Source organism: Telmatherina bonti (genome assembly GCF_933228915.1).
Source record: "Telmatherina bonti genome assembly, chromosome: 22".
Lineage (NCBI taxonomy): Eukaryota > Metazoa > Chordata > Actinopteri > Atheriniformes > Telmatherinidae > Telmatherina > Telmatherina bonti.
Window position 1 is genome coordinate 16,572,967 of NC_136631.1, and position 17,519 is coordinate 16,590,485.

Genomic DNA, 17,519 nt, shown 5'->3' on the forward strand with positions numbered 1-17,519 from the left:
GTCAGCTTCCTTGTGTATTCTTGTCTTTCTCTTTGCAGCCTTTCACTCTAAATCTCCTTATGTAGTGTTCCTTGCTACCTTTCTAGGCGTAATTAAAACAGCTTCTCTACCTTAATCCTGCATTTGCGTTGTCCAACCACCAAGCCTAGTCTGATAGTTAATGTACTAATGAGAAAGAAAAACAGATTCTGAAGCTTTTTGTCTAACTTTGTATGAGCCATGACAACAGATGGTTGTAAATAAAGACCAAAAACTAAATGTTTTAGTTAATTTCCCATTTATCCAAAATAGACTAGATTGTATAAGTTGCAGAGTGGTTAGCACTGTGGCCTCACAGCAAGAAAGTTGGTGGTTTGAGCCCCGGTCGGGCGGAGGGTTGAACACTGGCCTTTCTTTGTGGAGTTTGCATGATTGCAGATTTTGAGGGACTTTTGTGGACATCCATAAGATGACTCCAGATGATGAGTCCTTCCTTGGGCAGATGAGTTTATAGACACGTTTGTGTCCTTCCAGGAAAGTGCTTGTTCTGTTTCCAAGTGTTAAAATGAAAACTGAGGGCCACATTCCAAAAGAATTTCTCCAACGTTAAGAGGTATGACATTCTGTTGAGGGTCCTAGCCAACTGTCTGCACAGCATGTGACAAGTTGGGAACGGGTCCAGATTACAGGAACAGATTCCTAATATATTATACACAGTCACAGCCATATCACTTGTCAACAGGGGCAGATTTGTCTATACGGTTCCAAAAGTCTCAGCAAAGAACTGGCCTTCAGTTGTTGTGATATGCTAAACTGCTAGCTAACACTAGTTTAACCAGGCTGCAGGGAATGAATGTTGCCATCACGGCAGTGACTGTAATAATTAGGCTGGGATTTCTCCTTCCCAGTCTGGGCGTAGGGGTTGCTGTGCATGCTAATAACCTGGGCAATTAGCATGTTGAAACACATCTAAAAGGACCTCATCTGCATTAACCCCACAGACATCCCATCAGTTGACACAAAGTCACAAATATTCCGCAAACCTCTTAAAAAGCACGGCAGGTTGACTTACACACACTCCTTCAAGGCCTGAAGCGTGTCTCTGAGCTGCAGGAGAGCTTCTAAAGTGTTTCCTGCCTTTGTGGCTTTGTCTTCAGGACAAGACAGCAGATCCCACACTGTAGAGTCAAACTGCTCTCTCTTGATTGGCTCCTGATCAGTCCTGAGGGTGTAATTAGTAGACAGGTCAGAAAAGAACCAGCAATGCCTGTTGCACCATTGTGGCCTAAATGACCCATCATTTCGCAATAATGACATGTGCTGGTGGAGTAATGATGACAAGCAGCCAGCAGTCATCATCATCATCATCATCACCATCACATGAGTAATTGTGAGAATAGAGGGGAGTTGAACTCTGCTGGCTGCTGACACAAATGAGGCTTTTACCATCAGCGTTACAACCTACTTCTGCAGATGAACATTTTATTTATTTACCTATTCCAAACTGCTTCCATAGGTTATCTTAAAGTCACAAACAAATGATTTTCGATTACTAATTGGTCTGTGTTGAGATTTTTCCATTCTGTGATGTGTTTTGAATTATGTGTGTGTGGCGTGATCAGAACCCAATGGGGACTGAAGGCTTGACGAAGCATGTGTGACCTCCTGCCTCACAGCTGCTGCTTGCACATAGAGCATAATTGGAAAGTGTTTATATGCAGTTGACATTTAGATATTTGAACAGGCTTTCCAGTAATCCTCGAAGGGAAGTGGTGAAGCTCCTTTATTTGATTGTGACATTTCTGCAATCTGTGCTACAGCACTAGTTGCTGTGTTGTTAAATGTTATATGGCTACATGGGTACCAGCACTGTTGCTCCCTCATATGGATTGTGCTGATTATAATTGCAGCATGTCCATCTTGCAGCTTTGAGCAGAAAACACTTTTCTTTAATTTTTTTGCATTGTCTTTTGATGAAGAGGTTTCAGATTAATTTCAGGTTTTGGAGTAATGTCTAGAATCTGATGGTTTTCTACTGCATGAGTTAAAATTAATGCATAATTCATGATCTTTAAAAAAAAAAAGAAGAAAAAAGAATTGCAGTTTTTTACTCCATGGTTTTTACATTTCCACTAGACTACTTAAAATTCAGAGGATGCAGAGAGTTGAAGGAGCACAAAGTTCAGGGAGAGGGCTAACCAGTGCTGCTGAAAACTCTCCATTTAATAAAAAGACAACTACTTCATGCAGTCTTTAAATGAACTTGTGCTCCCTTTTCCACTACCATCTAGCTGTATGACTTGAATGATAATGATATTTGAAAAATGAGAAATTAATAAAATAAGAGAAGACATTTGTCGCAGGCAGACTTCTTAAATTTTCTTGTACTAGCTGTAATTCCTTTTGTGGAAATCACTTTAATGCCAAAATTGAGCCACTATTAATCACATTTAAGTAGTGCTCTTTCAAATGGCCGATGACATGACTACATAGTTCATTTATTTTCCATACATGCTGTATCTCTTTCAGTGTTGCAGATGGGCTAGAACCAATTCCATCTACCACTTGCGCCATTCATAGCTTAACACATTTATTATGATTATATTCAACTAAATTAAATAAAAAATTGTTTATTAATCCTTGAAGGGAAATTATAATAATTGATAATAATCACATCATTGTGTATTTAATCCCAACATTTACTGTTTGTATACACCCTGTAAAATTTAATTTAAAGGTACACGTAAGAGTAGCTTCCTTCAACATGAATGCAGTTGGTTTCTTTTGCAGTCTACATGTGAAGACATCTTCAGACTGGATACTGATAATGAAATGGATTGTTTTTTTATTTACACTTATTAGTGAAAACAGAATTTGTTCTTTTTTTAAAAATATATATATATAAAGTTCAGTGCTCAAAATTCAAGTGTAATAAATGACTGCTTGTTTTAGTTAAATACACAGACCTAAATAAAAGTAATGACTATCCTCAAGAAGCCACATGTTTTTAGTGTTTTCCCTCCCAGCAGGAAGGCGCTGGCGCACTCTGACATCATGATAGCAGAATTCCTTCCAAAGCAATGACCTTGATATTCAAATTTACTATCATCATAGTGACCTGACAATTAATCATGATGTCTTCAGTTGGCTGGTCTTAAAGAACACGGCTGAAATTGTTTGAGGCGCTTTTGGGAGATATTGTTGCCAAGCTGTAAATTTTATTATATCGTCAGTAAATAAAAGGAGCATCTCAGTTTCATTACAAGTGCATTCCCTTTAATAAATCTTTCGGCAGAGTTATTATTTGTGCTTGGTACCCAAGCAAACAGTAACCGTCTTTATCTTCTTCCTTTCATGTTGGTAATCATAATATTTTGGCAGTGAAGTGAAAGTTAAGTCAAGACATCTCCTCCCATTTACAATTTTAATGAATAATCCATCTTTTATTCAGGAATTCTGCTCTGATTTTGGGGTCACCTGCGATTTTATGCATTTTTTTTTTTAAAGCTGGTGTAACTAAAATCAGCAAGTAATTTGTGACTCAAATTCAACCCTCCTATTTCTGCCCCGCAATCCTTCAAATGCAGAAGGAGTTTGTTTTTCAGAGTCTCATGTGGTGGTGAGCACACATGGGTGTCATGTGGCTCAGGTTGGCCCCTCCCTGCTAATCAGCAGGTACCTATAAGACACCTGCTGATTTTCTTCTCTGCTGGCTGATTCTGTGTTGGTGGTGGTGACTGGCTGCCCTCTGTGCTCTTCCTCCTGGCTTGGTTTTACTCAGGGTGGTGAGTAGAAACAGGAACTTGAAATGGAAAAAAACTAATTTTGTAGTTTTACTAATTGTGTTTTCTGTTTTTATAGATCCACCTGCTGCTGTTTTTATTGGCATAATTTTATTGTAGTCTCTTTTAATGAGTTCTGTTTGTTTCTTTTAGGCAGCTGAGAACCATTTGGTGGATGGGCTAGGCACCTGTGGTTGGGGACCCTCACGTTTGGTTTGGTTTGTTTGATGCACTGGGCGTAGGAGGGCTCCACAGTTAGTTTGCAGTGAAGTGTGATTGTATTTATAAGGTAAGAGGTGGCAACACACCGGGACACTCCTTCCCTGTAGGCTGCCCTCCACTGGTGGTCCCAGCTGGCCTGGTTGCTTTGGTTTATATAGTTATTTGCTTTTAAATAGGTCTTAACAGTGGGTTTTATACGCTGTTAATTTTAGCTTTTAAATTTTTGTATTAAATCGTTTAAACTCCCTCCCATGTCTCTTATTTCAACAGGAGCGACCCTGCATTTATTTCCTGGAGCCCTGTGCCCCAGGTGGTGTTGTCTGGCATTAGTATTAAATAAATTAACTTTCTCATTTTACCTTTTGTTGTCCAGTTATATTTGTTAAGGCCTTACCACTCTACCACACTCAGATGTGGAGGGAAAAAAAAATACAATTTTTACTTCTTTCCCTTGGGTGTCTTTCGGCTAGCATTCAGGTTTGCACTGGCAGCCTAATCTCTCCCCTGCCTGCATCGTACACAGCAGCCAAGTCTCTGCTCATAACAAAAAGTGTTGATTACATAGCCATCCATAGCTGTTTCTGAAGCGGTGGAAAGCATGAGCCATTGAAAACAGGTTTCCAGTTCATCACCACCATCCTGGCATTCCCTCACTGTCTGGGCTTCTCTTCCCAGAAACACTGACCACTAATGATAGTGGAGCAACACCTGAGCATCCTGAATGACAGCATTCATGAGGTTCTTGTGGGAAGACTTCCATAATATGAATCAGATTATGGCTTGGCATTCCCGAGTCTCAAACCGCAGCGTCCTCCTCAGGCCAATGTCGAACGGCGTTTTGACTCGAGGCCAAGAAACAACATCCACATACCTAAAAAGGGGCTTTTAATATTCCACAGGGCTTTCAGCAATCAATACACTGTATCAACAGGGTTGAAATGGATGTTTATGGAAATACAGTAAATACATCATTTTAGGAAAGTATTGACAGTTCTGTAAATCTATGATCGGTGGTACTGTGGTTGTATGATGACTTATGGGCGATTGGTTGAAAATCACATCGATTAGATGCTGAGCTCAATTAAAGCGAGAGCCGCCGCATAACAAATAGTTTAATGGACAGCGGCAAATATTTTTATTGTTTGGAAACCTCTGTAGTTTAGCTGTAAATTATCCTCAATTATTGACAGATTATTCTGCTTGTTTTCTTCTGGTTGATTTCCCCTGAGAGGTAAACAGTCGGCACAGGAAACCCAAAAAACAAATTATATGCAAATATTTGAGGTTAATTTCATGTATGTATTCTGTGAGCTGTTGTGTTTGCACATAGCTACTTTTTAAACAGGGTTAGGCCATTTTACCTTGTTTTACATAATAAATTATGCAGTTGAGGCAGAGAGCAGTGAAACTAAATATGTTGTTTGTGGTAACATTTTTCATTACTGTTTGGATCTTTGCAACTTTTTTATTACATTTACAGAAATAAAATCACTGCAAAACTAAAATGTAGTATCGATAATTTAACTTTTCTGTGTTTTTAGGTGCACACATAATAGATTTAATTTCAGGAATACTTTAAATGAACTACTTTTCATTTTTTCTGGGTGTGCAAACATAAACTGAGCTTCCGGTTTGTCTCTGTGCAACGATATTTCTATATTAATTCCAACAATATGACCTCATAGGATCTGTGAACAACCTTGTCAGGATGCTCTGCTCTCTGGAAATTAAATTCTGCACAGTTAATGTCAGATGACACAGAGTTGAAGACATCCAGGGGTCATGGGAACAGGAAATGGGGCCTACTAAATGTCAGGTAAATGAGAAACGGAGAGGATCGGCAGTCCTCCAAGATGAGAGGATGCTCCCTGTAGAGAATTAGACGGAGACTGAGAGACCAGATTGCTTCCAGCTGGACACGTGTATCAGAAGCTGAAAGAGGAAGGGACCAGAAGCCCTCTTGATGCTGATCGACACCTGCGCAGAAAATCTGTAACTGAAACAGCGCTTATTGGGATTTTTCTGTGGATGGTATCTCTGGTTTTCTGCTCAAAAGTACAAAACAAGCAGTTTGAGTATTTTATATTTGACCATAATGTCATGCAAATTCTTTGTATATACAAGGACTTATCATTTCTGTCCTAACAGTGGTTCAACAGTTCAGCATCAGGTGTTTGTGCCTCTTAAGTACTTTTTTTTTTTTTTTTATCTTCCGCATTTCAACTCATCAATTGCACATCTAAAAAAGCCTGGAAAATAACATGAATCGATTCCCAGCACTTTACTTATTTTGTTCCTGTGTTACATTTAGCACATTTATGCCCAAAAACATGTAAAACTTAAAAAAAAAAAAATCACTAATCACTGCAGCAAGTAAACTCAGGAAGCATTTATATTATTACAGCATCAGAATTAAGAAGTGGTTCCTTCAGCTTGTTTGGATACCAATTTTTCTCAGGTGATACACGCTACAGGGAGTTAAATTAAACTTCCAGAAACGTGCTGCTTATGGCTCGGAGCAAGTGTAAACACTGCCATATTGTAGCATGATGAGAGTCTCAGTGCGATGGATTCTATCTGAGCTTGGAGACGCTGCTTCTGTCACTTCGAGGGATCAGCCGAGCCCAGATTAATCTTGCAGACATGGTATGCATCTCTTTACACCTCTTTGGTCTTTTGAAAAAAAAAAAAAAACTTGATAAGAAATTCACAAGCCTTCCAATCGCAATTTAGTCCCACAGAGGAATACTACAGTAATGAGTTTCTTCCAAGGCCATTTGATTCCCGTTTTCCAGGTGCAAGATAGATATGGCGATGAAGTCCCCCAAGGCCCCTAGGCTACAGTCGCTCAGTGTGATTTAAAAGGAGACTTCTGCTGAGTGGAAAGTAGGCAGAGTGGCTAATGGAAAGAACCCATGGAGACTTGAGGCTGAGATAAAGAGAGAGGAGGAAGAAAAAATAGAAGATGGCAGAGAAGAGAGAAAAGCAGGTAGAGTGCTTCCAACTCCCTCGTGACGCAGAGAATGAGCATCGATCAGGAAACGTGTCTGTTACTGTCTGCCGCCTCTGACCAGCAATGAGTGTGAACATCACACGGCCAAAATACACGTTGCTTGACTACGCTCATAACAGGTGGCAAGAAGTCTGCTCTCCAAGGAAGCCACTGCATCAACTACCAAATAAACACTCCATTAAACCTTTTGCTCAGCTTCCAAGTCTAAATATTTGCTCAATTATGAATAAATTTAAGAGGTTAAATAAGGTGGTGCTGCTAGCAAAAGTCATCAATCAAGGAGGCCTGCTTCAGCTGTCATGAGCAGGGGGTTGTGTCTCTTCTTGTCAGAAAGATGCTGGGAACGGCCCCTCAGAGGCCCATGGGTAAATCTGTCCATGCTGCTGATTCACTGAGCCATAAACAATGCGGGGACTTTGTGATTACAGGGCCTACCTGGGTTTAGGTTGAATGCAGATTGCAAGGGAAGTGCCAGCTCGGTGTGAAAGGATCCTGTCAGAGAGGACAGGTACCAACACCGCTGACTGTGGAGGGAGAAGTGCTGCATGATAGAACAAGATCTGAGGTTCCAAGCTGCAAAGGCAATGACAACTTAACAAGATGCCACATTTGTAATTATCATTCATGACTATCATTACCTGGTGCATGACTTCCAAACCATCATGCCTTTTTTGTGTTAGCCAGCAGGTATTTTTATATGGCTTACATTTAATAAACCTTCAGGGCTGCATTTCTCCTCTTGCAGTGAACCGACTGACTTGTGTCAATGGACCGAAAGCAAAATATAAAAGCTGCACAAACTAAATACGCTATAATTCTCAGGAGAATTTATGGGAAAAATCTAGGTTAGGTTTTTTTTAAAACTGTTTTGTTTAGTTTTAAAATAATTTAAAACAAACAACCTCTCACAAAAACATTGCAAAGCTTGTATATAATCATAAAATACCTAAAAGTCTCCAATAAATTCTCTTTTAGGATAAACTGTCTTACAAAAGACAAAGCGAAACTATATTAACTCAACTAATTAAGTTATTAAACTCTTATGAATTGCTTCAAACTGAAATGTGTTAATTCACTTCTAGTTTTAGACTAAAGACTAAAGAAATGGTTGGATCAAACTGTTGCCACCTCTGTTATTTTTCTTGAGGGTTCCTTTTATAGTTAAAAAAAAAAACATTAAATCAGCCAACAGATCTTATTATTAATATTATTATTTATTTAAATACATCTCTTTTTTTTATATAACGTGAACTTGTGGTGTGATGTTCATAGACTCTGGTATAAGCTCATATGAGTAACTTACAGTGGCTGAAGCTGCCTCTCTGACCAGCACCTAACGCTTCTTCATACAAACATTCTGATACTGGAATTTGACACGAGGCCAGTATGTTGAAGAGGTTTCACTGAGGCTGTGGAACAGACAACAAAGCTTCAACATGTTTTTCTTAATGTACACTGGTACCATTGAGGCTTTATTTTGGATCAATAGCTGTGTTTCCATTACAGTCTTGTGCAAAATAAAAGCTATACTTCTAAAATTTTGACAAAGTACAGTTTGCAGGTGTTTCCACAGAATAGTTTTCAGCACATGAGCCATAATTGTGGCTTACGCCGTGTAATGTTGTTTCGGGGTTTTCCACTTGTTGCAGAGGATTCGCCACGATTTTTCAAAGCTCTTTCTCCCTTATTTCTCTTTCTAATTCCTTGTAAAACTCTGCATTTTACTTTCGTCTGATATCAGGGATGGAGGTTATATTTTTCTATTTAATTATTTGTAAAAAAAAAAAATGTCCTTCTCCTCTGACATACTGTGCCATCTTTACCTGAAATTAACTGATAAAGGGTTCTCCAATGTTATGTCCAGTAACATGTAAATGCAAAAATGTTTCCATTACACTATTGTGATTTACTTTTATATAAACATGTCTGACAAACCACCTCATGAGAGCACCTCTTGAGAGATTTTCCAAAATTTAGGCATTTCCATTATTATTTTTATGCAATGTTTAGGTTTTGCGCATTTCTATGGGTAATGGAAACAGGTAATGTTATTATCCTAAAATGCTCTCTGAAGGACAGGTTTGATCATGATATTTTTATGGACGAATATCTGACATATTAAATATCTCATTGTTTTTGCAGAGCAAGCATCACGGCAGCAGCATCTGACAGAAACCACTGCTTCTATTGTTGTTTAGGCTTGTTTTTTAATTGAACAAAGACTGTAATGAGGTTGCAGGTAAAGACTTTGTCTGCTGTCACATCCCGAATATAACGATGATGCATTCATCAGCATTGCAATTCTGTTTTGCTTTTTGATATTGTTCACGTTTCTGCATCTGTAGCTTCATCTGTGTATATTGTGTATGATGTGACCACAAATACATAAATATAATCTGAAAATCCATTTTTGATTTAGATTTATTAAGCTAGAAATATGCAAGTTTCATACATATTCAATATTTTCACTAAACTCAGTTTTGAACTGACATGGATAGTTAAAAATTTACCAATATGAATATGTCATTTTAAGAACACACTGCTTAATGTTTGTGTGCTTATCAGTAGGAAATGCAGAAATACGAAATGATTTGTCCATATAAAACTCTCGTCTTCCTCCACAGTGACATCACATGGTTATTTAGAGACTAATCAGCCGCATGTTTTCTGTCAGAAAAACATTCTTTAGAGCTTTTCCATCTCTCCATGGTCTGCTTGCTTGTATTGGATGCATGTTGCAGCATTTTGCTGGATGGCAGCTGTAAGGCTCAGTAATTGTCCTTGACAGAGTGAGCGAGCCGTTTCAGCTGGTGGAGATCAGCATTGTGCTGGCCATGTCAGTCAAGTGGCTCAAGCCAGCCAGGCTGAGACAGATCAGCTAGTGACACAGGCAGAATAAAGTGACTCTTCTGTAATGGCCTGTCGCTTTTCCATTTTCTAGGTGACAGAACACATTTAAAAGAGTGGAAAAGGCTAAACTGTTGATGGAAAGTTGATTGTGGCAATACAGTATAACAAAAAAAAGATACTTGAACAAATCAGTTTCCACATATATTTATTCATTTATTGTTCATTCATTCATTCATTCATTTATTCATTCATTCATCCATTAATTCACTAATTCATTCATTTTCTTAACCACTTGTCCGTTTAAGGGTTGTGCGGAAGCTGGAGCCTATCCCAGCAAGCATTTAGGCGAGAGGCAAGGAACAGCCTGGACAGTTCGACAGTCCATCACAGATCCATATCAGGATCTTGCCCAAGGAGACAACAACAAATTAATGAAAGGATATTTGAACCTCCAAGTGGTTCATGTGTTAAAATTGGTTAGTTGGTTATCCAATAACCAGATGACCAATCCCACCACCTCAAAGGTACAGTTTGTGATTTATTTGGATTTTTTTTTTTTTTTTTAATTTCTGCTTTCAGAAATAAGTACTTTACCGAATCTAATCATGATCGCTTCCAAGTGATGCTGGTTCTGGTAGCTTAGAATGAGTTATTTATAAATACATAGGTGGTGGCTCATCCAACCGAAAGCTGCCATGTTGCATTGCTATCTTTGAATAGGGTAGCTAAAAGGGGACAAACTTGTTACCCTTACACATCTTCACTATGAATCCCTGTGTGTTTACCGTGGGAGGTGGACAAACAAGCAAAGATACTAAGTATTGTTCAACCTGCTATTTTCAAGGACCATCTATACTCTTTGCCCTGCGAGAGGGAGGAATGAATAGCCAAGAAAAGAAAAAGAAATAATAACCGTGATGGTATGCAATGGTGTAGCAGTTACCAGATGGAGACAATTCCCAAGGGAGAGCAATTTCAAAACTGATGTGGTGGTTGCAGCTTTTAGCTGGGGAGGTAAATTAATCTGACAATGAAGTTTATTTTGGTTTTATGTTAGAAACAGGGCAGGGAGTCCAGCAACTACTTTATCCTCTCATTTAAATCAAATAATTTACCATATAAAGGGGCAAAGACGGCTAATTTGTTAGTTGGGCTACATTGGAAAAGCTGTTAGTCTTCAAAAAAGTCATACCGTTTTTAGATTTTTCTGAGGTTTTCCTCATGTTTCATGTTTTTTTTTCAGTTGCTTTGTTTTGGGGGACGGGATTTGATGTCCTGCCTCTAGTCACATGATTTCACATGATGACGTTAGCTGGTCGCAGTAGCTTGGTACCAAACACATGGAGGGCATGCTTGTAACTTGTGGGCATCAATAACGAAAAAGAATTATGCATCATTCTGTACCTCTTCACCTGAGGGGACTCTCGAACTTGTGCGAGATGTTGAAATTATAATATTTTCGACTCTTCGTGGCTTCAGTAGTAGTAGTAACGCACTGAAGTGGCAAGGTGGAATGTTCAACATATAAATTATTATATGTTAGGAGTAGCCAACAACATCATCATCATCACCCTTTATTCCACTTCTTTGTAAAATCTGACTACTGTATTTTTATATAGATTTAGATATGTGGATATTTGGACATGGCCTGTGTCAGAGAGCACTCATTTCCATTCTGCTAGCAAACCAGTAGATAGGAGTAATTTTCCCACGCTGGAGCTTCAGCCACTTCCACGTATATTGTTTTATTCTAAATGTTACTAGAAGGAGTAAGTTAAAATGGTTGGATAAAAACAAATCATCACTAAATCTACATGAGAGAAAACTCCTGGAAGTGATACCAGATAATTATTTAGAAGCTCCACGTCAGACATTTGCCAAATAAAATGCCACTCAGTCATAAAAACCAAGCAGGTCCTGGATTAAGAATAATTTTATATTATTTCTTGCTCATTTATCTCACCTAACTTGATATATTATATAGAGGTTAATATTAAAAATGGGGGCAGTGTGTATGTTGGTTAACTCTCTCGGTTTTTACATTCTAACTTAGTAAAACTCCAGGAACAGGTTAATTATCACACTTGTGACGGCCCGGCTTAACTGTTTTTCTTTTGTTCGTAGGTGGGTGTGCTATGGGCGGTTCCAGTGATCAGAGCATCTGGCTGTAGCGCACCTGCCTATATAAGGCTGTGAGCTGTTTTGCTCTGCCCTCTCTCAGCCCACAGCTTGGTTTGTTCAGATACTGACTTGCAACCACTTTACACCACTGATTTCCACGTTTACACGCTGCATTCACCTACTTTGCGTTATTTCTTTAAATAAATACATCTGTGTGTATTTACAGCGTGGTCTTCCCTCATTGTTGTCACGGCCTTCCGTGCCGGTCGTGACACACTACACAGATTACCTACCAGGAGCCTTTTTTTTTTTTTGCCAAACCTTTGCAGCCAGAAAGATGAAGGGTATATTGTAATACAAAGTCTAATATACGATTTGAACCATCAGATTTTTTTCTCTGTTTAAGATGTAAAACTGTATAAAAGATGAGGAAAGGAACACAGGCCATGTCCAAACATCCAAATATTTAAATCTATATATAAAAATATAGTAGTTAGATTTGACAGAAATGAGGAATAAAGGCTGTTGATGATGATGATGATGATGATGATGATGATGATGATTGTTGCTCCTAACATATAATAATTTATGTGTTGAATATTCTACCGCTATAAGTTTACAGACTATATTAACCTACAAACACAAGAAGCAGCAGAGCATAATGAGGAAGAACGACGAAGAAGAAGCATAATGCAGAGCATAGGGGTTCTTATAAATGATGAGTGTGTTGAAGGTGCGACGACTGAAAATTGTTGTAACATAAGATTAAGCTTCCACCAACTTCTTTTGAACTTTTGTGTTTTCTTTTTTGGTTTTATATCCCGTTTGGTTTTCAAATGTTTTTTTGTTTTGTTTCGTAATTTAAAGATTATAAAAAAATTAAAAAAAAAAAAAAAAATACAACCAAGGGCGTATGTATAATAAATTGTTGCACAGCTGACAGAGACTAACCTGGTGTTTATCATGCCTCACATAGGCCCAGTGCTGGAAACGCAGCTATTAGTTGCTTTATGCAACTGCCTCCTTCCTTATTATGTGATCTTTGTCACTGTTAAACTATAGGTTTGAATATGATGAATGCTCTTGGGTAGAAATGCAAATATGAGGTATTTTTTCTGCATACTGCTTGTAATTGCAACACTTTACAGGATGGAATAAAAAGGAGTATTCAGTGTTACAAAGAAGAGACAATGTCATTTTCACTTAGGGCACTTATTGCAATAATAACTTTGATGATCTCAGTTTTTGGCTTTTATCACGTTAAAAGAGAAAGTAATTAAGCAGATACTTGCATGGCTGAGGTCTTCTGGCTTTGTAGGACAAGATACTGCAGACTGTATTCTACCAGAATAACGTGTCTCAGACTTGATTTCATTACAACTACATTTTGATGCATGGTACACAATCATTCAAATCAAACTAAACATAAGCTAAAAAGAAAACAGAAGTGATGAGAACTTTGTTCAGTATTAAGCTTGCTTTAATACTGAACAAAGGTGTATAAATACATAGCAGTGAAGTTGTAGATTACAACCAACCAATCAAACACGCCTCATTCCTCAAGCGTGTAGGATTATAGATCTCTAGAATCAGTGTTCCGTTTATCCAACCTGGACAGCTGACGAAAAATTGAGGTGTAATATGTAAAGACAATCCATGTCGTGTTTTTTTTTTAACAATAAAAGCATCCAAACAATTTTCCTAAATATCATATCAAATTAATTCTAAGAGACCTCTTCATATTCTACACTGTAGCTCAGAAACCATAGAAATGCTGACCAGCTTACCGTGATGCATTAAATCTGCTGTGAGGTGGTCATTCTGGATTCAAGATGATGCATTGGATTGTGTCGTTATACATTATCTGTTGTGTAAAACCAGATTATTACCCCAGTTTAACCAACTGACATCCAGAGATAGCAGAAATAAAGATAGTATGCAGACAATAAATGCAGTTTTATTTTAAGATCACATCGAAGAACTCACTGACTTCATGTACCTTGTCCTTTGTTTAATCATCATAATCAAATTTTCTCACTTTACTGTGAATATTCTGTCTGAGTCTAAATTACAGTCCTTTTAAAGCACTCAAGATATAACACAGCATGACTCCCATCTATCTTTTGTCTGCTTGGGGCCAATTTCTCTCTTTAGGTTATCATTACTGGAGCAGCCATCAGTATGTAGGTGCAGGTGACCTCCTCTCTTCCTGGTCTGATTGTTAGTTGATGGATCCTGTTTGAAAGAGGAGCAGGCAGTGATAAGAGTCAGGAAGAGTGCACAAGAGCTGCAGATAGAGTGACCTGCCTCAAAGAAATCTCAGGAGGGCTCAGAAATCCTGCTTTGACATATGCTTCCCTTTTAATCATGTTTATGGAGGAAAGCAGTTTTTTTTTTCATACAGCTAAAAGCCATGAAAACCGACAGTGACCGTCGGAGTAATGCTCACTTTGCTCTTACTGTCGTGTCTTCAGAAACAAAAGGGAGTCAGTTTATTGTGTTGCAGCAAAAGATTCTGTTAGTTATGATCCTACGGTTCAAGAAAAGGAGGAAACATGTATCACTCTGTTTGTCTCCTTTGGCAGTCGGTGGAGTGAGGGATCACAACATAATTTCCAGGCAGGAAGGAACATGCTGGTGGAACATGCGTGAGGCAGAAGGCCACTGAACAGGCGTGAACGTTAACACAAACACTGCCAGTCAGAATGACTGATTACCTCTGAGGACGTGCTGTGAAAAGTCAATTCAGCTCTCGAACCACAAATCCCCCAGCCTTTACATGCCATCCCACAAGCCTACATGCTCCTCTCCCGGGGGTGTTCAAAATGTACAATCATTAAAAATGTTACCAGTGGTCGGCCTTCCTTTTCATTTCTAAGTGTGTGGTTAGAATCTCCATGTGCCTAAACTGTTGCTATCAGTCTCCCACAGACACGCGACGAGAACTGATTAAATTCTTTTAAATGTCCCTGAATCCATCCTTGAACACCACAGTTGTGATAAAATTGATTTTGCAGATTTACAATCCTAAACCTGTTTAAATCTGGAAAATGTGCTGTAGAAACAAAGCAGCACAGCTCCGACAAATCATCAGGACAGCTTGTGAATAATGTAGAGGACAGGATGTTATGCCACACTATGCATTTTCTGAGAATTTTTAGATACTTAGATTTGGTCCAGTATCTTTGAGCTTTATCTGTGTAATAGCTCACATACCGGTTGATATCAACTCCCAGTGGAATAGCTCTGAGCCTTGGTCTGCTCTCTCTGTATTTATAGTCTGTTTTCTACCAGTGGAGGGTTAGCTGTCCTCAAACTGTCCTTCACAGTACCGGCAGGCCACACAAAATGGCAGAAATCACACAAAAATATCACAGTAATTTCAGCTGACAGATTTATATGGAAAGAAAATGGACCCAAACTTCTATGTCAATTTAGTTCATCTGTTTGTATATGTTTCTTTTTATTATTACATGTATTATAAAAGAACTGTTGGGTTTTAGGGGTACTTTGTGCCTGTGCATATGGCCTCTCTCTGTGGTTGTTTGCCTAAAGCCCTCTCCCAGTGACCGTGTCAAACTGCCTTCTGTGGATCACAGCCCTTTGACAGGAGAATTGATTGCATGTATTTATATTTCACAGAAAAGAATCAGCAGTCTATTGCCTGAGGGTTTGGTTGCCTATCAATGTCCTTCGCGATTGTTGGAGAGGGAGTGTGTTACACTTTCATCTGTCAACATGGACGAGAAAAAATGTTGTTTCAGGTTTCAAATGGTAGGGTACAGTAAATAAAATCTGTCAACCAGAGCTGCTTTTACAGTTATCCCAGCCATCCAGATGCTCCTTCAGAATATTGGCTAAGCAGAGCCTGTGAAACTACCTTAAATATCTGCCAGTCTGGTGAATTATGGTCTTAAGTTAAAACACAAATTTTTCATTCAGTGAAGCTCTTCAGAGAAAATGTGAGAAATGTGGCTTTTATCTACAAGATGTTCCTCTGCTTTTCGTCCCCCATGCATCCCCCTTCTCCTCCGCAGCGTGACAGATGTAATCATGGACCAGGACAACGTTTTATGGGGGCTTCTTTAATAACCACCAGAGCTGCTTGACCTCTGTTAGTCCCCTAAAGGCACCTCCTCCTGCAGTTCCCCACCCACCTCAGCTTGAGGACCAGGTTGACTGTCCCCCTTGCATCACCCGCCCCTCTTCCTACTCCAAACATTCCTCCTTGCCTCCATCCTCCCATGCTGAGATGCTCAGATGCTCCAGTAATGTCTTGTAGGGCTAAAGGTCATGCCTGACCTGTCATGGTGGATTGGACTGCAGACATAACAACACTGTTTGGGGACCACAGAAAGGCGTGCCTGTCTCCCTGCCACTCATTTCTCACCACTTAAAGATTGTAACCACATATCTTAACACTTCCTGACATTATTTTGCATTCAACACCAATAAATGACAGTTTAGTATTGAATGATGTTCATCTAAACCAAAATAAAAAAATTAAATAATAAAAATAAATAAATAAAAAACTAAACTGCTATAAATTACAAGCCAGATACTGTGTTTCTTCACCAATAGATGACTGATTGATTTCTCTAAGAAACCTAAAACATAGGTCCAGTTGGAGGTGGAAACTTGCTGAGTGGGCAAATTTAATGAAGATCAATTACAGTTTGGATCCATGCTGTGATTCCAGGCTGTGCTGCGTTGCTTTTTGGAGAGGAAGTGGAGATCAAAGCTTGGGAAGCAGGGAGTTCTCTGTACCATGAGAGACAGCCAGAAGCAGCTTGTTACTTAAACCTTTTTGTTTCTGTTTCAAATGATCGCAAGCCTTCATTACTTTTTTTTTCTGGGGAACATATCATTACAGCTGCGTTGTTAATTCAAACTGTGATGCAGTTTTACCTCAGATCACTGAGCTGAAAACTCTTTCTTCAAGCATTGCAACAGCCAGAATTTAGTGTTTACTCTGCAGTGCTTGCATTTATTAACCTTTTGCTTTACGATTGAAGCTTTTTGTAGCATGAGTTCCCTCTCTGCAGGAAACGCTGTTTGTTCAACAGGCTCATTCATTATATCAATAAATTGTTTGTCTTATGGCGACACTAGAGGATGGTAGCGCCCTGGCACAAAGACCCAAGACGCCCCATAGAGGGCTGAACAAGACCTAGCCTTTGTTAGTCAGTACAATGCATATACAGTTGATTCTGGCAAAGTTGTTGGTTCCTGAGAAACTCGGCATGAACAGTTATGCTATATGCAGACAGGAAGTGTGTTTTTACGTGTCGTATTTGAGTGTATGTTTCCATTTGTGTTTCTTTGTGTGCCAAGGGTTTCTTGTGATGGATTAGGATGTTTCCATTTTCTCTGGACCCCCCTGACAAATCATCAATCCTTAAACAATTTGGTGGTGCCCTCAGTGCCTGAGAAAGGCAGAGAAAAAAGATGGGCCACACAGCTGACAGTAGCCTTAATGAAAGACCAATCGAAGGCTGGAGGCAGCAAGGAAGCAAGTGGTTTCACTGTCTGGGTAGATGGAAGAATAACAT